Genomic DNA, 23,921 nt, shown 5'->3' with positions numbered 1-23,921 from the left:
AGCTTTTCACAAAGTCGGTTGACTGCGTGTAACAAAATTTCCGTCGGCAAGTGACAAAGCCTCAGGAAAACGAGGTTTATTGCACAAGCTTGGACTTAAGGTCTTGTATTGTTTTATATTTAAAACTGCGGTATACTCTTAGTATGCGGTACATGTACTTTCTGTTATTTTTCCAGATATGACATTTGTTTTTACATACGAAGGTTAACAATTTTGCTATTTTAAATGTTATTTTAGTAACAATACGCAAAATGGTGGGAACAGACGATTAAATAATTATGATAATAGTCGTATGTAGGATATTGCCATTCTACCATCGGGTGAATTCTTACTCAAATTTTACAGCCTCAGGTAGAATATCTATAACCAACATACCGTGACTTGAACGACTCTATTACATTTCTGATTACATCAAATTAAAGAAAATCTCGTCCAGTATCAATGTTAAATATTTAATCAAAGCAAATGCCAGCTAATCCAACGTGAAAATGTCAAAGACCGATTTAAGAGACTGAGCTGTTCAGCCTACATGAATACCGTAGCGTCATCAAACAACGACAAAATCAGAACTCAAATTCGATATGAAAATATATAGTACACAAATGACATTATATATAAAAAAACGCTTGAATAAATAAAAAAAGGTTCGTTCTCTGTACCAATTAGGCTACCCGAATTCCTATTATAGCAAGACATCAATGGTTATATTTAACCGGTGTCCAAAAAATGTGTATAAATGAGTGGATCATTTATTTATTGTAGAATAAACGAAAAAATTGTTGCAATGAGTGAATCAGTTATTGGTTGCAGAATAAACCCAAAAATGTGTGCATACATGTACATTTTAGCGAGATTAAGGCGGTTTTTATTATGCATTTGTAAATATTTCTTTAGACTTAGTATTTTGAGTACTGTATAACGGGAAACTTTCGCTTAATCATGCTTTTGCCCTCACTTGTAAAATCTGTATTCCTTCAGCGTTTATTTTGCCTTTCACATGTAACCGATGTGCCGTAAGGACTAGAAGCGCCGTTGTGAATGGCGAACATTTCACAGCTAGATTTCATTTTCAGACCTCTGCAAACGAAATAGAAAAGGAGTAGAAGATATGCCGAACTATTAGGGAAGTAGGATACAAAGATTATTTTCAAGTGGTTTGTTTACCGTTTTAAAATATGGATTGTGAGCTCTTATGTTATTTTTAATACCTGCATATGTTGTATCGTACAGGAACGCAGAACACAAATAAATATGTCTGATAACTGGTAGACAGATAATAACTATGGGTTGATAACTGACATTTTTATTTCTGATTATTACGATCCTGTCTGGGGGACGGAGTTGGGGAGCTTTTCGTTTTTAAAAAGTGCAGAATTATACCCATTTATTTCATTTTGTCCTTTGCTTAAAGTAATACAGACAACAAAAGTGTCAAGAGAACTCCAAAGATCGATGTCAAATGTGTAAATCGTGTGTCAGTCAAATGGAAATAAACAAATGTGTATGTAAGGGTGAACGCTGTATCTGTATTGCAAAATTTACAAGGAGAGAATAAGTCCAGGTGCTCAGGAGAGACGAGTGTCTTCTGCTTTGTCGACGACTACTTCCATGTCAATCTAGTTACGATCTAACACTAATGTCACGTCTTCACATCGAGAACTCGTGTAGTGATAAAACAGTTACAAGGCTCACTAATGACCATACTAAAAACATCGACCTTCATATCACAAAAAATAGCATATTTAATTGTGAAACTATGATGGCAACCATATAACTCGTCAAGAGCCTTCATTGACCTACATCGCTAAAGTCGTGATATTCAGAGCAACTCTTACATAGCGGATACATTCGACATGTAAACACCGTAGGCAGATAATGCTTAATAGTCAAGAAAATTGTGTGTTGAATCATGTACAAGTTCAGGGACCCCTAGAGACCGGTGTCTAAAGTCAATGCTTTCCCAACTAATTCTCACACTTTGTGAGTGGCACAGCAGACGTTAAATATGAATGTTTCATTAACTGTTAACCAATCTTAATAAATCCCTAATCATAAAATCATATGGCATGGTCAATTAAAAATAATATATCATACATAGCAATTTGTCTATTGTGACATTGGTGTTTTTGCGGCGGATTGGAAAATCAGTAATAACCTGTTGGATGGACTTAACAACCAAACATGTAATGGGTCCTGCATTCTGTTTGATCATATGATCCGAAGGCGTCCACAGCCTTATTGGTCAAGACTAGTTTGCGTTCTTCCCAATTTGCAACAGACAATTGGGACAGCCTACAAACCATTCTTAATAACATTGATTACGTATTGTTATATTAAGGTGTGATCTAAAATCAAGTATGGTAATATCTCTTCATTTTAGTTGAGATGCATTCAACTCTCTGCCAGTACCAATAAAGGTATTCATGATGTATATAATGTTTAGTTGTTAATTTCTCAATTATCGCATAGGTAACGTTCCAGGGTCAAGTTCTGTCTAGTACTTTATTCCACGAAACACTGCAATAGGTTATCTATTTTTTGTTAGCTGAATCAGGTCAAGAGTGTTTTGAAACACTTCAAAGTAAACAATGTAGATAGTGAGAGATAGGACTAAAACAAACAATACAGTTACACACTGATCATCGACAGAAGCAGTATGGTGTACAGATCTTCCATTGATCCTAATTATGATTTTCAAAATAATATTAGCTATGTAATATTTAGCTTGACAATGTTCAAAGGGTTAACGTTATCGTATAAAATACATGAGAATACTGATGTATAAACAAATTTAAAATTAAAATCAAATTACATGGAAAAGGGACAAAATATACATCAAATAAAGAGCACAACGAGGATCCTCAATAGGTGACCAGGAAAGTAAGAGAGGATGTCCCGAAAAAGTTATCATATTCTCCTTCATCACTGTTAACCATTATGTAAATATAGGTAAAACAATAAAAATGAAACGTCATGGCACACTGATGAGCATAATACAAAACGTCGCACCAGGAAATAATTTCCCAAACAGGCTACGATGACGTCAATAAAACTCGCCAACGATTCCTATGTGACTGCGTAAATTCATGTTATGATAAGGTATTTCTTTCTGATTTCTTAGTTAAGACAAAGGTCATAGATAATGAGATGGGTGAAACATATTTCAACTTGAAATAATTGAATTGTGTGTAAACTAATATTAATTACATAATTTGTATGCATACTTCCGGTTGCTGCGTTCATTTCTAAGTTTGCATATAATAATTGCGGTCAAGTGCCTGTGATTGAGAATATGATTGTTTGCTTTAGTATGCACACATAGGCCAACCAGAGACGTATACTACTAGCTATATACGTATCAGGCCACACTGATTATGCTTGTGGACTCTTTCTCAGATCAGAGCACAAACGTATCCCATTATAAACATTTCAGGTTTTATAACCGTATCTTGTCTAATCACATTAATTTACTGTGTAACGGGGAATTTTCACTGCAGTTTAAATTGTGCCTTTCAACATAATATACATAGTTAAGGGCAAATATCATTTTCGGCGGAATATGTTCTACCGTCGAAAGGCAAATATTTTCGTGTGTACAGTCATGATAGTACGGTAAACCTTCAAAATCTTGTAAACCTTATCAGTAATTGCCATATGTTAGATCGCTGGAAATTGTGAAAGTGGCCATATGTCCTAACGAGTGGAATGTATGCGCCAAATAAGTCACCACAATTACTATGTTGTATAATACATTTTTGCATTATGTTTTACTTCTTACATCAAACATTGTATTTTATTTAGTAGTTGGTAATGCAGTGATGCATGTCGACACCCACACAGCGTTTGTTATATATACAAATAAATGAATAATACTATTCTTTATTTCGGAGTTATTCAAATTGAGGGCAAATAATCACAATTTACGTCAACCGAAACACTTAATTTATACCGTTAAAGCAAATAGATACACATGTGACAAATGTATAACTTAAGTCTATGACGTAGTAATTAGAAACACATTGTTTATAAAATGCTTATATACAGATACTACAACACTATTTTGTATGACAAAATGATTTATTCAACAATTTATCAATTACAAATCAGAGATACAATGCTTATTCAGGACGAATTTACAAAAAAAACTCAGATTCACAAGTTGAAAATTGAAAATGTCCATCTTCGTGCACTTCAAAAATATTAGCAATGATCATACACGTATCTTGTGCCGCGCGGGACTAAGGTCGAAGGCTAATAGTGTTATTAAGATTAATTTGCCTCATTGAACACAATGAAGAATACTATGAACAACACCACTTGACACGCGTTTTCCAAAATTTAATAGATGAAATGAAGCAATATGCTCATCAAGATAAAACTCCACAAGCTACTAGCAACTGGAAAGGTATCTACAAAAATGAAGATAAAAAATATTGACATCAACAGCAAAACATGTGTCAAATGATGATATTCATGGACATGCAATACAGTGTATGTATGGTGTAAGTGTTACCTTGCGTAAAATTGAATATCAAATGGCATCAATCGCAATGTGTTGATCATGATATTTATCGAAAGAATAGTGTACATAATAATCAAAAATTAGCATACGATGGGGTTTTTATGATAAATAACTGATATTATGACTATCAACAAATCAAGTAATGGAAGGAGGATTCTTAATCAATTACTTTCAAATATAGAATTGCTTTTGAATAACATTGAATTGCTTTTGGAGAAAAGGCACGGTATGCAAAATCGGCAACTTACCTGCTGCACCACTCACTGGCGTATCGAAAACATTATCACGGACGCTTAATTTCAATGCTGCATAATGGACCTCTGGTTGGTGCTTGCCTCCTTTTCTCTTTCTCTTGGCGACAGTCTATCAAACATATAATCGTTTAACTGCATCCTTATCAGTTATGAGTAAAATGTTTTTGGTGTGATAACAAGTGTTAAATCTGATATATTAATAATACAGATTAGAAATTCTTTGAAGAACAAATATATAGTGCAAATTAAGACACGTTCATAAAGTGTTCATAAAACAAATCTTATTTATAGCTATTTTCATTGTAAACATATCGAATACTGATGCTATGTTTGTATCAATACTTAAAGAGTGCATCTAGTGGTTTTTAACTTGAGAGTAAATGAACGCAGAATGAAACACAGATAATGCTACAAAAACTACAGGAAAATTTGGTTGCGGTATAAGAAGCTATCTAGGATTTTACTACGCTGTCGACATTTGTATTTGTCTAAAAGGGTCATTAGCAAATCACATGACACTCATGTAATATTGTTACGTCTCAAAGTGAACCCCGTCGAGGAACATGGCTAAGAGTTGATGTTCAGCAATCGAACACGAAAACATCGCATATTTTATGTCCAAGGGATGATAACCCAACAAAACATTTTGACCCTGGAAAGGTTCTGACATATGAGCCCAGCTTGTAGTTGAACGTAAGTGTCATGCACGAACAACCTTTTGTCACACGTCCTGTAAAATACACTTATGTCACATACCAACAACAAACATAAACTTTAAGAAGGGCTCATTTTCATGTCATACATTTAAGGTCCTCCTTGCAAGATGAATGCTAATTATGTCTCAATTATCTAATATTTACATGTTAAAAAGAAATCAAAATTAATGTTGATATTTACAAATATATATATATAGGTACAAGGTAGGTAAATTTCAATGAACTTACAAATTATCACACTGAATTCATGGTTTGTCGTGAGAACAATTTTACATGCGGAGGCCTCTCGATTTTATCCACGTGCGAGCGATAAGAAAATAGAGTTCGATAAAAAATGTATCATCAATATTCTACTACCTTAGATATTTCTCCTATAAAATAACAAAATTCCATATCTTTATCATTAATATACACGATCAATGACAAACGTAAACATTTAAAAAAGTTAAATGCGGAAAAATACCATTACCATTACATCTCAGCAGAATCAAGTATGATATATTGGAATAGGAGGACTAGATATACATTTAAAGTATATTTTAATATCATTTTCCATACAGTATATGTCTCCGTTATTGCACACGCTGCATGTGTATATAAACAACATAAAAAGCCAACAAGCAGTTATTTTGAAACTTTGAACACGTAAGTCTGAGTTTCTGCCAGCTTTACATTGTATCTAGATTCGTCTGTAAAATATGAAAATGCACGAGCCTGTGCTCTTTATCTTTGTATTTCCTTTCAAGATCATATGCTAGTATAATGGACACAAACATCCCAAATAAAGTTATGTAATGATGTAAATTGATTTGATATGTTAAGAGATAAAGAAATGCTATTTTCATCATTATGTACGTCTTATGAAAACGCGAATACAGAAATTAGAAAATTTTGGACAGTTGAAATATGAAGGACGAATAAAGTGATCACTGAAACCAAATATCAAATATTATAAATAAATGGTCTTTCCATAAATTCTGAGATTGGAAGAAACCCGGTTTAAGGGGATATAACTCTGACAGTCATATGCTCAGCAGTATGTCAACCCACCGTTACAACAAAACATGATTTGCGATTAGATAAATAAATTTAATTTCATGTATCACTTATTATATGGATTTTTTGTTTTCATATTTGTTCGTGCATAGTGCAGGATGTTTTTAATGGAATTTGCGTTTGGATAAGAAATTCATAACTCACAAATCATATAACATGTATTATTGTCAAAGTGATTTGAATCAAGCTAACTACGTACCTTGGAACTCCTTTATATTTTGCTAACACCTCGTTTTCCTGGGTGTGTATTGTGTGCTGTCGAGACATATGCGTCGTTTAAACCTGTCATAATTTAAGCTGGATTATGGGAACTGATTTTAAGATCAAGTCATTGTATCAGAGACCAAATCATGTCGTTGTTAATCCAAATGATAATAATAATAATAGGAGCCCGAGCGAGGCTCTTTAATGGTAATACATGCATGCGTATACAGAGTTGCTTCCCCTTTATACACGTTGCCTTTAATTTTTTTTTCGCGCGGCAGTAGACGTCCAGCGGGGAAAGAGGAAGTGTAAAGTGAAGCAAAGACAATTGTGTTTCAATCCATACATGAATATCTTAATATAGTGATAACAATCTTCATGTTTTATAACTTGTTTATTTAGATAAAAAAACATTATACTTTCTGAGTGAAAAACGTTTATCACATAAAATGTGATGCTAACAGGCATGAAACTTCGATCAGAGATTATCATACTATGACGTCACAAGCACGTCACAATCCATCAGCCTTCATCGGGTATTTCCGGAAGAATGAAAAGTAACCGGAAAATTCTGAGACTGATGTCCGTTGCATTTATCTCTTTTTCGGTGCTTCAAGACTTTTTTGTTTATTTCAGTTTTTTTCCGAAGGCACAGAAAGTAAAAATGCGGATATTTTCTGAAGATCTTTTTTTGTCATCAACCCGGTTTTGTTGATATTTCTACCAGGACATATCTTCAAAATAGAGATCATTTAAAATTTTATCACCTTTTGATTTCCATTTGTTGAGAATAAGAACGTAATAATTGACATTTTTGAAAGTCTGGAAATAGTCTTTACATTATTTATGCATCACCACTCATAAAAAAGCAATGGAAAATGCATTTATGGCGAAATTAACAATAATTGTCCAGCCAACAAACCCAAGTGCAACGCCCTTTTTCAGCAACGTATTACTTTTTCACGATTTATAACTAGTTACAGACAGTAATTGTAATTTTATTTGGCATCATTTCCTGTCAAACCTCTGTGACAGTTACAAAATTTGAAATTAAATCCGTTGTTTCAGGACGGAACAGTAATTGAGACTACATATCCATATCAAGACAATTTCAGTTACATTAAAGTGTTAAAATGTTGCTTTTTTTCTTTTTTTTTAACCAACATCTATATAGATTTACTTAGACTAATTGTCAAATATGTAATATTCACATTTTTCTATAGTAATTACCCAATAGTTTTCCCCCAGCTTATCTCAATCATTCTTTTCGTGCGCTGACGGAAGCACACAGAGGGTTTGATTCTTAATATGGGAGGAAGCTGGAGTGGGGTCGGGCAGGTGACCGGGATTGAATCCCGCCATCTTGGTGAAGACGAGCGCGCTATCCACTGCGCCACTGACCCATCATATACGTTACGCACAAGGACACATATCTACTTTGACTGGAAGAAAATGGCGTCATTGATGCAAAAAATATATCGTGAATATACATTTTTACCATCTTCAATGATATAAAAAAAATCTACATACGGGAGACCTGGGCACGTTCGGCCATCCCTGATTTCTTTTGATTTTGAGCTAATATTTACAAGTTTAAGGATCTTAGCAGTTTAGTTGGCCGGGCACTCATCGACGAAAAAAAGGCGAGGAAAACTCTAATGTATAATGACTTTACAGGAGAAAATCACTTTGAGAGTTTAGAAAGAAAATCATGATATTGCTTCTAGTTATGCGAACTTTTTTAAAACGGAATTGCTACTTTTTTGCAGTCAAACGTGTAAGACACTGACAGCTTCAAATGATAATACATAAAAGCCAAGCCAATCACTCACTACCATATTGCTGTACGATACGAATTTATTGAAATATCAATTTGGGCCCGGACAGTTTCGGCCAATGATACCGTGGCAAGTTCGACCCATGTAACACATAACAAGTCGTAAAATTGGCGTAAAATTTGACGTTGCTTGCTTTTTGACGTCATAATTAAGCTGATTCAAATGGGGCCGAACTTACCCGAATGCCTGCCGAACTAACCCCATGGCGAGGCTTGTTCGGCCATCCGATCTTCCGATCGGAAAGTTAAATGATGTTGTACAAAAACGGACGTGCTGCCATACTTCCTAGAACGGACTTTAAAAAAGGGCTGAACTTCCCCCGGTCTCCCTATTGTTATGTCTGTCTTAATCTCATTAGAGCTTTTGTTTTATTGCTATTCCTCGAACAGCCGACTTTAGATGAACTTTATCTTATCTCATTCTAAAAGTTGTATTCTTAATCAGTAAATATCAGAGATCAACAAACCCTACGCTCTTTTAAGGCTTTGCCTTTTCATATATATTAATTCGAAGTTCTTATATACCGTTTTTTCACAACCTAGTAGTCGTCTCAAAGCGGTTCACAAATTATTATCCCTAGTTATAGGGCCTTTGCAACCAGCCAATATCTTTCTCAACTCCCTGGTGAGCAGACAGCCGGGGCTCCCATTTCGGCGCTAACAGCTAGCATTCAACAATATTAGCACTGCCCAACCACGTACTCATTTACCGTTGAGTAGACTGGAACAAGTGGAGTATAGTATCTTACTCAACGATACAACAAAGAGCCGTGCCGTGACTCGAACCCGCAACAATTCGGCCCGAGCCCGGCGTCCTACCACTAGACTACTGTGCCTCCTAAATAATGATTCGAGGTTCTTATATACCGCTTTATCCTAGTTCGTAGGTCGTCTCTAAGCGATTTACAAATTATCCGTGGTTATAAGGCCTTTGAAACTAGCCAATATATGTCTCACTCCCTGGTAAGCTGAGTAAAATATCTTGCTCAAAGACACAACACAGTGTCGTGCCGTGACTCAAACCAGCAACCCGTCGGTCACGAGCCCGGCGTACTACCACTAGACTACCGTGCCTCAAATGATGACATGAACCTGATCACTCCGAAGTGAAATGGTCGTTGCCGATCTCTCCCTGTCGCTTTTCCTCATTCCCGTGTAATCGTCAGTAGTCGGAAATCAGTGCAGGGGCCTAATTTCCGTTTTTATGTTGCAGAATGCAGTCACCATGCACTGTTTTATCAGCGAATTTCATGTTAAGTTAGCCACCGCTACAATTTATTAGGGAAGAACAGCAATGTTAACAAACGATTCCTCTTATTATGTTACTTTCGGTTAAGATAAAGAATAGGATTTCAAAAGTATGTGATTTTAAAGCAAATCTTTGTCAGTATCTCGCTAGTGCCGAAAGCTGAATTGTTGTTTGATTGTGTTCAGAAATTCTAAAGATTTCAGCATTCCACGTGTATATTAACAATCACTAGATGCACCATTTATGAATACAGCAAATACTGTTATTGGTATTAATACTTACACCACATTCATTGGCGCACACTCTAATGCTGCATTTCAAATACACTGTTTGGGAACCGACCAACCTAAATCCTGTCAGTGTTGCCTTTAGATTAACTCTTTTCCCGCCAATTTCCTCTGATGAAAGATCGCCACCGGTAAACAGTGTTAGAAGGTGAGGTGAACCAATGGGGCTAAACAAACAAAACATAAAAAATAATGCAGTTTATTACATACTTACTAATAAATACGTTTTTTTGTATATGCGATACGACACAATTACTCTAACTCATATCAGCCCTCGCCGTATCACACACCAAAACCAGTATCAGCCCGCAAAACCCACATCACACCCCTTTTGGATTTTTTTTCGTTTTTCAATATTTCAAAAATAAAAATAAATCATAAGAAAGTAGTTTTTATAAGTAAGTATGTAATAAACAGAATAAAACACGCCTTTTTCCATATTACACCCAGTATCAACCCGATACCAATATCAGCCCTCGGGCCTTCGGCCCTTGGGCTAATATTGCAGTCTCGGGTTTAATTCTCTCTTTTATAATAGGTTTGCTTCAGGAGAATGATACAATATTTTACACAGGTTCAATAATAACTGCTACAATCTTAATTATTTACACAATAAAACAGCTCGGACAAGAAATTTATAAATTATTGATTTGTTTAGAAATTAAGGCACATATCTTTTTAAAAATAACTTTGAAAATATGTTTAAACACAGTTATGTTAAATACACATTAATTGCACGGTAGTGTTTATTTTTCGAACTTTAAACTAGTCGAGGGAAATGCATACAACTCCGGTAACCTGCAATAAGCAATTTTCTGGTTGAATGAGGTATATAAAGGCCACAGAATAAGATCGTCTTGGGAAGGGATTTGCAATGTTGATATCTGAGGGAAGGTTTTAAGAATTATAAATAAATGATAGTCACTGGCCTCTTTTACAAAGTACCTGTACTGTTTCGCATACAAATAATGAAGGATGCATTTTCCATTTTAACACAACCAATGACATTGTAACAATTTCACAGCGATATATATATATATAATATTATAAAAGCAGAAAAAGGATCCTTACGGACTATATTATAAAAGCAGAAAAATGATCCATACGGGTATATATATATATATATATATATGGTTTCATTCATATCTAGCTTTTTTTGAAGTCTCATTACGAAAAATAATTTTAAAGTAATATATGCTACATGAAATACAACATACATATCACCTTCGATCGAAAATCAAAACTTCTTCAGGGCTAGTAGAAGATTTAGCCGCGGTGCAATTTGTTACTTCTGTACTGTGATTTCCTGAAAATATATCATATGAGTAAAGGAATGGTGGCATCCATCAATTGGAATATAAATATATATGTTCCTAAGTGTCTTGGAGCATTGACATTTTAACTTAATATTCGTATTATTTTCCCGGTACATTTAGATTATAAGACCCCATTTAACCAAATCAGCATTTCAAAAATTCAATCGGTTTCTATTTCTTTTGTTTTTATTAGATTCAAATTTGTGTTGATCAATATGAATTTAATTATGGGTATTCCTTGAAAAAAACAGTTTGTCCTGACATCATTATATTTCAAACAATTTATTAAATCGATTGAAATTAGTGAAAAAGTGTTTCTTGAAAAGATTAAAAAAGATCAGTATATTCTGAACATTATATCTATGATAAACGTTATCCAGTGTCTGCATTTAATCCTTACTTATACCAACAGGACCAATACTCGTCTGTTGTTGTAAGTACCTTATAAACAGCTTGTGGGCCTTGAACTAAGTTATTTTCTAGATGAATACGTATGTTCACAAATACACCACATATCCTCTAATGCGTCAATCACTGTTGTTACCTGTTTGTGAACGTCTTACGGTTAAATTTAAACAGATGCCTAGGGTGACACCACCTTAGCTTTATGCAGTAGAATAAAACAAGCCATTTTTTTTGCCAAATCAGTATGGCAAAACATTGTTACTGTTTGTATTATATTATGCCGTGTGTAATGTGCTATCTGTATTGTACCTTAATCAAGACAGCGAAACCACGTGGTGTGAAAAAGGTTATACTGATACGATATTTTATTGTGTCGCCGCTGAAGCAGAATACGCATTCCCTTCTGGAACACCTGGTTTCATTTTCCTTTTAAGTTTGTAAAATCTTCCTTTTATAATAACAAGAGTATTTTTCGTTACTGGCCGAATAGGAAAAATAATGATGACCAGTAGACTTTACAAATTTGAGACCTTGCGTCAACACGGCAATTTAATCTTACTTTACACGTGTAGACAATCACTGATGAACCATATTGACGCCGATATTATAGCTTAATCGTGAGTGTGCTTAAATAATTAAAAGACATTGACATCAAGGCATCAATTGTGTGATATATAAAGAATAAGTACATTACACTATACGGAAGAATGAGGAAAATTGAAACTAAAGTTATTTTCGCAAAAAAATAACCCTCTTAGAGATATCCCGATGAACGGTATTCAAACTATGTATGTAGCAATACTCCTTTCATATTATAATCCTCCGCTACGTTAAAATGACGATTTAAGGATGCAAAATAATAATAAAGCGTGTGGTTTAATCAAAATTTCACTTGAAGATCACAAAGTAAGTGTACTATTTCAAACATTCTTTTGGTATTTTTAATCATATTACCGTCAAATATCGAAGCAATGCAAGGTATGCCTGATCTTGTACCTTATTATATTAGAATTCATTATTCTTTATAAATTGGGATTCAGGTTCAGATTGCATGAGCTAGCTAAAATCAATTTAAATAATACAATTATTGTACATGATGAGATTCACAAAGAGTCGGTTAATGGATGTTTTGCGTAACATACCTGCCCCGGCTATTAGAAGAGTGTAGCTCTGACTTAAGTTTATAGACGTAGTAACTGTGTGACTATCTGTAGTGTCTCTCAATTCCATTACCATGGTAATACTTTCAGTAGCGTTTTTGCTTATTGGCTGCACAGAGTTAGTCGCACTACAAAATACAATAAAAAAAATAATACCGTTTCCCTGACATACACAATTGTATTCTTACTATAAATAAAGATACGCTAGAGAAATGTTCTCAATCCTTACTTAAAAGGTGCGCATCGTCAGTACTTAATTTATTTTTTTTATAAAAAAGTGATATCAACTCTAATTCGGATAGAATGGAAGACGAAATGTCTATCTGTTTCGACAAGTTTTGTGACAGTTTATCACTTTCAAGTTTATTATTTCCTTATTTAATTTTTCAACTTATTAAATGACGTCTGGTAGCATTGTTGTCCTTTGACCATCTATGCTTGATTTTTTTTCATATATACGTACAGGTACTGTAAACTACACACTTAATATTTAGCCCTGTGCTATTTAATTTCATTTATTAAAGGACGGGAATTGTAACAAAAACGTTTTAGCAAGCATTTCCAAATAAACAATAAATAAATAAATGATAACATTACAATAAACCTGAATAACTTATTTTCATTTCTCAATTAAGATTAACAATAAAACATGACATCGCATTACACTTACCTAACAGTAATCAGCAACAAATGTGCATCCATATTGGTATCCGAATGAATTGCATCGCATCTCAAGGTGACTAACATCGATTCATCTGTTGGAATTATAGATACTTTATGGCCGGAAACATCAGCATGGTGCTGATTAATTTCGAAAGTAACGTTAGTTCCCTGAATGAAATATAAGGATATTGTTTATAAATAGAATTCGTAATAATTACAGGAATATAGGGTTTCATTTCTTTTTCTTTATTTAATATGACCTAGAGATTTTTACTCATATAAGCTGAACACAGTTCCAATGCTCAGTGTTACAAACTATTTTGTAACTCTGAAGCAAAAATCGCGGTTTCAACTTCAAATGACCTTTTAGGAGTGCTACATTACAGACAACGATATCTACATCCATGTTCAATGTAAATGTTTTCACTAACTTTACAAATTACGATTGGTGTTCTTCAAATTGAATCCAGTAATATGTGAAATCGATATATAACTTGCTTGTTTTCGCAAAATATATAATTTGAACTACTGTATGAACATTAACGATACAGCTTCAGGGTATCGCATTACAATGTTTCAATGACAACATCTAAATAGTAATCAAACGGGTAGTATATTTCTTAGTATCATTAAGATCAACCCATCAGAGGCAAAAATCAATTAAAGATGTAATCTCCTATGTTTCAATCATGTTCAAGTCTCGTTTTGATCTCGTGTAAGGGGGTTTTGTAATATTTTACAAATATGATCAATTTTTATACCAAACACTTATCTAAAAAAATGTTTTAAAAAACTAGAGGCCTGTTGTTTGTTGAACTTTTTCATCCATTATGTAAATGAATCCTTGGGTCTGTTGAATTCGGGGAAAAAAATTAAAAAAACCCACAAAAATTGAAAATAAAATTGGCCAATTCGGCGGCCATTTGGAAAATGTGTTTTTTTGTTGCGCTTCACGAAAGGCCAACATTTAACCTTTTTGGCACTAGATTGATCACTGAAATCGTCATTGTGTCGCTATTTTTAATTTTAGCGAGTTAAATTTTGCTGTACAACTTTAGAATGTTCCATATGAGGAGGGAAATATGAAACAAAGTGGGAAAATATATATTTGTTGGTATTTTATTTTACATATTTAGTGTAACTGAAGCGGTTTTGATTTTTGACCCCGAAGTGGTAGAATATCACACATATAATAATGATGGAAACAGTAGCACACGGACCCCCCCATTTTACGGATGTTTTAGAAAGAGAAACCAATTTTCTTTTGATCCATTAAATATTAAAAACAGAACTTTTTATATCAAGCGTTTAATCTGCAAACATATGGTGAAAAAATGAGTATTTTGTCAATTAAAAAATGGGGTAGGGGTAATTTGTATTGCCCTCTGAGTTAAAAATATACGATAAAGAAATTTTACTTCCAGAACTTGTTTTTGTCATGTCTGCAAACATTCATAAATATCTGATAACAAACTATGAAGACATTGTATGAATTTGTCCTGAAACCCGAAAAAATCACCTAAACTCAGATATGATGTCAACTTGGTATCTTTGACCGATCATAGCACACAAACGAGCATTTAATTCGTCTTGCATTTTCTGCTATGCCATTAATTCTTTTTTGCAAAAATGCATATAAGAAAAAAAAAATAGTACAGGATTTTTTTGGCTTCTAAGAGGTGTACATCCTTGAAAGCAAAACGACCATTATCCGTAAAGTGTTGATAATTAGCGAAACCATTGGTACAGGACAGAAACAGAAACCACAGAGACAACAAAACAAACGTTCAAAAATCACAAACCATAACAATCTTCAGGTTAAAATAGATGCTTCAAAGTTTCAACTTGTTTTATACCAAAATTCAGCACCAACAATATTTTCCGTGTCATACAAATTACATACATTTATTTGCCCTACTTTTTGCCACATTGATAACCTACCAAAATAATTGTGAGATATAGGACATAATTTTATTAAAGTTGTAAAGTAAAAAAAGGTTGCAAGTTGTCGATAATGGCTTTAATTGAAAATCTACGTCATAGTCCCGGTCCAAAGAGATATTTTGATTTTCTTTAAAGATAGTTAAAACAAATAAGTGTCCAATATCCTTTTCCTACAAACAATTTCTCACGACTAAAAATTATTATCATTTATCATATTGAAAAAGATTTTAGCTCTGATACTAAAAGATTAATATTTTTGAAAGTATGTTATATGGGTGTATTATAGTCATCGCCATTTTTACTTTGGTTACCGAGTGTTTCTCCTATTGATATCGATAATGAATAAGTATGGATCAGTTTTCAATAGAAAGTACTGCTATACCTAATCTCCCGGATGCGATTTTTGTTACGGTTGTTAACACAACGGTCATGTCAACAATAACTTTAAAACAAATTATTTTGAATAGAAGTGGTCTATGGTCCTTATTATTGTTTTATGCATATTTGCACTTGTTTGTGAACAATTTATTGATATACATCCATGTCATAAACCATTATTCACAGTTGATATTGCGCTTTTAGAGTTATATATTAATGATACACACCTGCCACTGTATATGATGTGTCTGAGATAAAATCAATCTCAGTAGTACTTCATTTAACAATAAAATGTCGGACATGTATACTAAAAAGAAGTTTGTATAAGTGTAGTTTATATTGGGAAAATGACAAAACATTTAAATGAAGGATTTATTTAATTATCTTACCTTTTCACAACCTATGATGTTACGTGCGGCAGCGGTGCCCGTTATCTGGATATTATCTTGATCTCCACAAGTCGCAGTTCCCTGTATTTTCCAAGGTGAACTGGTAAGTAGTGTGAAGTTAAGGGTTCCCTTTTCATCGCATTCTGAATATTAAAGGGAGACACTGAAAGACTACTTCCATGAAAATCACATATTATCATTTTAGCAAATTGTTTGATGTGTAACAAACTGATATAGAAATCATAAACATAAATCATTGGCAACAAATTAATGACAGAAAAGGTAAAATGATTATCAACATCTGATTGAAAACTTACATCATGTAATACTGGTAAAACGATAGTCTTTGTGCCATTTAAATATTGTGTAGGATATGCATCACATTAGGTATATTTATATCGGATAATAAAAAGTATATATTATATAAAATGTCTTTATCATGTTATTTCTAACAATAGAATATTTCGAAAAAAAATACAGAAAGCCATCTTCTGATAAATAGTAATGTTTGTACGTACAATAGATGTAAGACACATCTGATTTTGTTGACAATGTCCTACTCGAATATTAAACTTAAAATCATAAAGTCCGTTTCAATAAAACATTTAATTTCAATACCATAGCAAATTCATAATAGAAAAAAATATATAACTGTACGGGTAATGTTAAAACACACATTTGCTACTGTATTTTACTATGCAATACAATTTATGAACATATAGAATGATGCAACTATATCTAAATTAAATTTCTTGTATGCAATTTATGGTTTTCTCCTATAAATGTTATATATGAGTGTATGGGGTCGTCATATTGCTGACTATCAATTTCACTTACTAACAGATTGGATAGGTTGAGAGTCAACTCCTCTTGAGAAACAGACAAACGTCAAAAGTATCAGACATCCGTATGTAACGTTCATCATGGTTTGTGATCTGAAAGGATTAAAGTACACCTTTTGTTATCCAGTATTCCATTTAAGCAAAGACATGAATATGGATTTATTGCCAGAAAAAAATGAGTTCTCTAAATATCATTGTATGCTGACAATTTACAAATATCACCATTTTGTCAATATCTTTGTTTCTTGCTCTCAAGTGTTAGCGATCATTTTAATATATGTGATGAGTTTCAACAATGCAAATCATAAACCCAAAAGTACAATATCCCCATACTAATATTGATGAAATCAGCTTTCGATTGATGCCAGTTCAATCAAAACGCGTGTCTGTATAATGTATCGCATTACATTATATTTGCATTATTATAATATTCTAAATGGTAAGTATGAGTTAACAGGAAAGAAATACAAGTGAGTATGCTGTCATGCAATTCATTTTCGATAACGCTCGAAATAGTGTAAACATATTATTGTAAGTGTAGTATTGGAGCTCTTTGACGGTGTATGTGTTATTGAGGTGTAGAAATATGAAGTTATACGTGTTTGACCTATTTTGTAGACAAGCTGCTCACTTGTTATTGTAAGCTGTTTTGGGTTCTAAGAGAAAGTCATTCGGATATTACAACAAAACACATTCTTATTACTTAAATATTTGTCAATCTCATTTTGATTAATTAAACGAGATATTGATATACTGACATATATTGATCGATACCATATCTTATATTACAAAACAACATAATAAGAAAAAATAACAAAAAAAAAAACGTTATTTGGGGCAAAAACAAAAACAGGTCAGACCAAAGTTGGGACAAGACTAATCAATCCAAACCAGACCATCTCATGTTTACTGTTCCGTCCTATTACATTTGTAGCTCATGCTTTGACAGACAGCAACGGAAGTATATACCTTGAACTAATAGGGCTCATATTCATGAAACCGTTCTCATGCTGAAGCGTAAGCTTTGTACTCATATCGTATTTTTGTATCCTGCCTAATCATGTGACAGGATAAGAAATCAAGTGGAAATACTTAGAAAGGAATTCGGCTTTTAGTTTTTCCATTTTTTTTCCAGACAACTGACAAAATTTGAACTGTTTATAAAATTATCACCAAAACAAGAAATGTGGCTCGAGCACACAATCTGAGTTCGAGTATAATTAGACATATTTGTTGCAAAGGGTAAATGTCTAATCTATGGCTGATGTCTGTCAATAGCACTAATAGCACAAGTCAGCTGACATATGGTTTCTGAGTTAATGGACAAAATGTTCGTGAAATTGAACCTTAGGAAGGCCTCAATCAGTAAAAAATATTTAATTTTTAAATTGTTCATTCGTAAGTACGTATTGCTAATACTGTGCTTTTATATTTATTTCTATTGTTGAGTTCTTCGGGAATTTGCATCTTCATTAATAAAGTTTAACTTTAGAATTATTACTATCAATTCCCGACATCATCGTGTATATTAAGGTGAATCCTATATGCATCGTTGATAATAACACGACAATATGTTATTGAATGATAACGCAAAATCAATTTTGCAAAAGCATCAGTTTTTTTGTAAGATCAATTTGTCATAAACAAAACATCTTAACGGTCTATGTTATCTTGTAACAAGATGAATTATATCAAACGCGAAAATGCTAATATGGATCTTGTAAATACATTGTAGATCAATACTATATGCAAATAGAGGTTTCTTGTTAATATAAAGCATTTATTGTGTTTAAACTAAAAGTTGGTGAATGCAATTTAGATTATTCAATCCCTTAAAAGGTAATCCCCCATCATAATAGCGGAATACTATTTCAGGTAAATAAAATGGAGTTTCAGAAATATGCCTCTGACTATGTGATGGCTAAAGTCCAATTTTACGACACCTGCTCGATTATTACTTGTATCCATCAAGTTGTATATACTTTCTATTTCTGAAATATTCATTGTCAACTACTTAGTTTGTTAATCTAGCAGTAAAATGAGTTAAATTCCGTTTCAGCATCTGAAAGTATTGTCGTTCTCAGTTAATTTGAGTTATCTCTCTTACAACTCAGTAGCATTTTTACGATTTTAATCATCAACATTTTGTTCTTTAAATAAATGCCAAAACTGAATTAAACCATCACAATTACGACGTCATCAATTCAGATTGATATTAAGTTCATTTTATTTTTATGAAAAGTGCACACTGTTTTTTGGTTTACCCAAAGAATAATCCTGGTTATTATTTAAATAAACTATTCTGTACGACAATGTAATAATGTATCGCAAAGGCATTGATGTTTATCGCAAAATCAAGATGTCCATGCTTGTGGTGTATTATCCAAATATTGATTAAAGACTTGACTTTTGAAATAATTTCAATTACAAATGAATGTGACGTAACTCTAATTTTGTTTGCAAGATATTTAATTAACATATATATATATGACGTTACAAATCAATGGTCAATCATACACTCAAGCGTGATTAGGTAATGGAAAGAGGTTTTTTTTGTTCTACTACTGATAACACTGTATATAAGAAATTTGAAATCCTTATAATGGTTAAGAAATATTTCATCCTTACTTTGCTTTATAAGGAATTTTGACGTTTTCATTTAGATGTGTTGAGAGAAATAATCAGAATTTCAATGTTCTAATCACTGTGTGCTGAAAGGTTGTTACGATGATATGGTGAAAAATGAAGACCCTTGAATCCTTAATTTCAAGAACGTCTCAGTAAGTTTAAATTGTTTAAGCATTGATTAAACTCAGCCATATCTACATTAATTTAATCATTCATTACATATTTGTACGTTTATCTGCATATGACCGGCTAATTAAACGTCGCCCTTATAGAGATATACATCAAGATGAAAGAACATAAATCTTAATTGACGAAAATGATGCAAAGGATCACTACCATTGTATGATTACATGTATGGCTTTTAGACATTTGTTAAAATGTATTACGCAATATTATTTGAAAAGGTCTGTGTTAAATTCGTTCTATTCCTCAAGGTCAAATATGTAAGTACCTCATCATTTATGCAACTTTGTTAACATAAGCGGTTAAACTTACAAAAACAATAAATTAGCAGATAACCACTTGAACAGGTCATGTAGACAGCACACAATAGCATGATGTATAACTTGTGATGTAATTAAGTTATTCCTGGGTTTAACATGGTGGGAATGGATATGTCTGTTAGTATGAATGTGCGTATGCATGAGAGGTTTTGCTTTAATGATGATGATGATGATGATGATGATGATGATGATGATGATGATGATGATGATGATGAGTTTGTGTAAGTGTGTATGTCTGCAATTGTCAGCAGTTGAAAATCTTAAGCAAATTAAGTGACAAAACAAGATACACTTACCTGGTGCACGACTTGTACAAACGATACACTGTGCTGCCGAGTTATATGTGACATAGGTAAACGGATATCTTACATATATTCATATATGTCACGTGGTCAGGGTGTATTTTCTGTGATCACCACCAATCAGAACATTGCAACGGGAATAGGCATGCACATTATATGTATGTGTGTACGATGCACGTATATCACCATCTACTTACAGCATTCCTAATCACACATTTATCAGTTAAGATTCAAACCTCTGATTGTTTTATCTGTATTATCTTTAACGAGGAACGAGAGGTATTGATGCTGTTAGCTTATTATCTTTAGATTCTAGTTTCTTTTTTGTTGTATTTTTAGCGATGAGGTCAATTTGTTGTAATATGCATAGAAAAACGGCAGAGAGGTAGTTCTTCGCTAGCAGCTGCAACGTCCTTAGCATGTTTAAAATAATATCTTTCCTGAGGTGACACCACCACGTTATCTAGTTTCACTGCTGATTTGAACATTTTTAAAGTCACATATTCATAATTCTAATTCATAATATGTAATAGCCATGCAATTTCATGTCTCAAAAGTTGAAAATCAACCTAGAAAAAATGACGCAAAGCCGTGTTATTTCCAGTAAATGATACTGGGTAGATTAACTTCGACTAGTTTAGAGTAGTAAGATCTCCAGATAATTGTTCATCAACCCAATATTCTTGGAAAGTATCAGTTATGCTTGCTATCAAACGTTAAGGAGACAGCGGGCTGCAGTCGTATACAACAAACTATTTAAATGACGAAGAATGCAGTTTTGTTGTAACGTTATAATTATATAATCACAGGGAAATGGAGTACATTACTTAGTTTATATATATAAAAGAACAGTTTAACGTCACCTTGTTGCCTTAATACAAGTTCGAGGCTAAGACATTATACGTCTTACTTACATATAAATGGTTAATTGAATGTTAAATTTGATAAAAAGTTATTTCCATACGTGAGGAAATTAGGATATGCACCGTTATTTAAGTGCTGTGAAAAACGTCCTTGATTATCATAAAATGAAAAATATGTGTTATCTAGATTTTTATATAAATTTCAAATTATTCTTTGAATCAAATTTATTCACGAAAACTTATCCTTGTCCCGGAAGATAGTTATCATTTTTAACGTTTTCATTTTGTTAACACAGTACTGGTGGAGTAAAGCCCGTTTATAGTACGTACGTAGTTATACAATAAGTCGTAATTGCGATAAGCCTATGATAGGAGAACACTATGTCCTACTGGTGAAAAGGTAATAACCATGAGCTAATAACATGGGTGTCGTAATAAAGACAAAGAATGGCACACTAACATCATTTAATATATAACACATACCACCAATCAGCAAAGGTAGGAAGCAGACAAAACAATAATAAAAAAGAGCTGAAGCGGTTGTAGTATATTTTTCGAAACATGTGTTTCATCATTTTAAAAGCACTATCTCTAATAATATCCATCACTTTAAAAGAATACCATATACTATCTTACCTTTTACAAGCCAGAATACAAGCGATAGATACTGCTTGGAATAAAACGAGGTTTGTGTGTGAATTAACATGAAGTGTCTTATCTTTTTATCTGCTGATAGTACAGCGACACATATTGAGAATGTTCTCTGTGCTCTTATCGACTTGAAAATGTTTCCTGTGCTCTTATCGACTTGAGAATGTTCTCTGTGCTCTTATCGACATTCGTATATATATTTTTTTAATCGACTATCTGTCAACATAATATTATAAAGCTACACAAAGAACAAATAAACACGGTTTTACTTATAAACATAAACAGTTTATACAAATAAGTTTGTATATATTGGAAATTTGGTAGTTTATGAGTAATATACAAATAAAAAACATCTATCGGTACTAGTGTAAATATAATCCTCTTACAAGTTGATAGTACTGTTTCGTTTCGAAAATATGTAAAATAGTTAATGCTGAAGGCTATAGAATAAGAAATGTCTACTAATATAACGTAAAATTTAAAAGAATATCCCCCCACAACGTCATTCATAAGCTGAATACTAAAGTGTAACTGTAACATCGGTATTAGGTAGATGGAGTTCAGGTATAATAAAGAAATATTGGTGAATGCTATAATGATTTTTTGTTATATATCCACTCTTTACTGGAAACTGATGTTTTAAGACTCTATGTTCGTTATTATCATACCTTTATCAATAATATGTACGAGATGTTCATGTGTATTAAATAATACTTAATTGCATAATGGCTTTTCTTATGAAGAGCAAATCCAATGCATTTCCGACGATGCTTACATTGCAAAGATTAGTTCGTCCTTTTTTTGTGAATGTTTTTTTCTGCCTTTCTGTAATCGGTAAGAACTGTATTATCTTACTTCCGGAAACAAGACGAAATAATAAGCATAGAAGGAACACAGGATAACAACATGAAGAAAAACAGCTGAAGCAATTTGTCCCCAAACTTGTTTTGGTGACTAATTGAAAATAAACCTAAACAAAAATTAAAATAGAATAGAGACAAACGGCGCAATTTAATGTGTCGCTCTGAATTTTATCAGCAGTAATCTTTCTCATAGTGTGAAGATATGGACAAGATTTAGGACATTTATTTTGTCACTGCACCTATTCAACCAGGTAGATACAATGACATTACACATATTAACCCTATAAGACGATCATCCCGTAATAAGATAACAGAATGAGTTATGTTTTATGTTATAGTGGTCCCTTGTTTAAATCAGACACATACACTTATACACGTTCTTGTCCCTGGATACCAACATCTTTCCGTGTATCAAGATACTTTTTGCTGGATGTTTTTTATGAAGGCTAAGTATTTATCAATATATATAATCTCAAATTCATTATAAGCACTCTAACGGCGGAAAACAATATATAATAGCTATAGAAGTTATGAAACATCACGAAGTGTCGATACCAAAACATTACTTTATAGTTAAATGTCAAACCAACCTGGAAGTATCTTCTCTCGTCTGTTATGGAATGATAGTTATAACATAACAAACGAAATGCTAAAATATATCTTAAAAAGACAGCTATATCAACAATGTGTCAATGTAATGTTGGTCTAGAGGGGAAAGAGGACAATATATAAATATAGATAATATTTCAAAAATATGATCAATATGCTTTTGATTTGTGTTGTCTAAAACAAAAGGTAACCATGAGCCACGTTTTTAAAGAAGTTAACGTCATACACGTATTTGCATTTCGTGGTTGACCTCGTAGAACTGTAATTACTGAACAAAAAC

General features: G+C 32.9%; 1 long non-coding RNA gene across 1 annotated transcript; it reads right to left on the bottom strand.

The window, feature by feature from the left end:
• Nucleotides 1-4,058: 4,058 nt before the first annotated feature.
• On the bottom strand, nt 4,059-4,877 carry LOC110452465. The gene is made up of 2 exons (XR_002463190.1): nt 4,771-4,877; nt 4,059-4,409 (listed from the first exon to the last, which is right to left on the bottom strand). It is a non-coding gene; the product is annotated as an uncharacterized LOC110452465 (long non-coding RNA).
• Between the last annotated feature and the right edge of the window lie 19,044 nt (nt 4,878-23,921).

The sequence above is a fragment of the Mizuhopecten yessoensis genome, unplaced genomic scaffold (genome assembly GCF_002113885.1).
Source record: "Mizuhopecten yessoensis strain PY_sf001 unplaced genomic scaffold, ASM211388v2 scaffold6687, whole genome shotgun sequence".
Lineage (NCBI taxonomy): Eukaryota > Metazoa > Mollusca > Bivalvia > Pectinida > Pectinidae > Mizuhopecten > Mizuhopecten yessoensis.
Note: the sequence above shows the minus strand (reverse complement) of the source record. Positions and strands in the feature narration are given on the sequence as shown.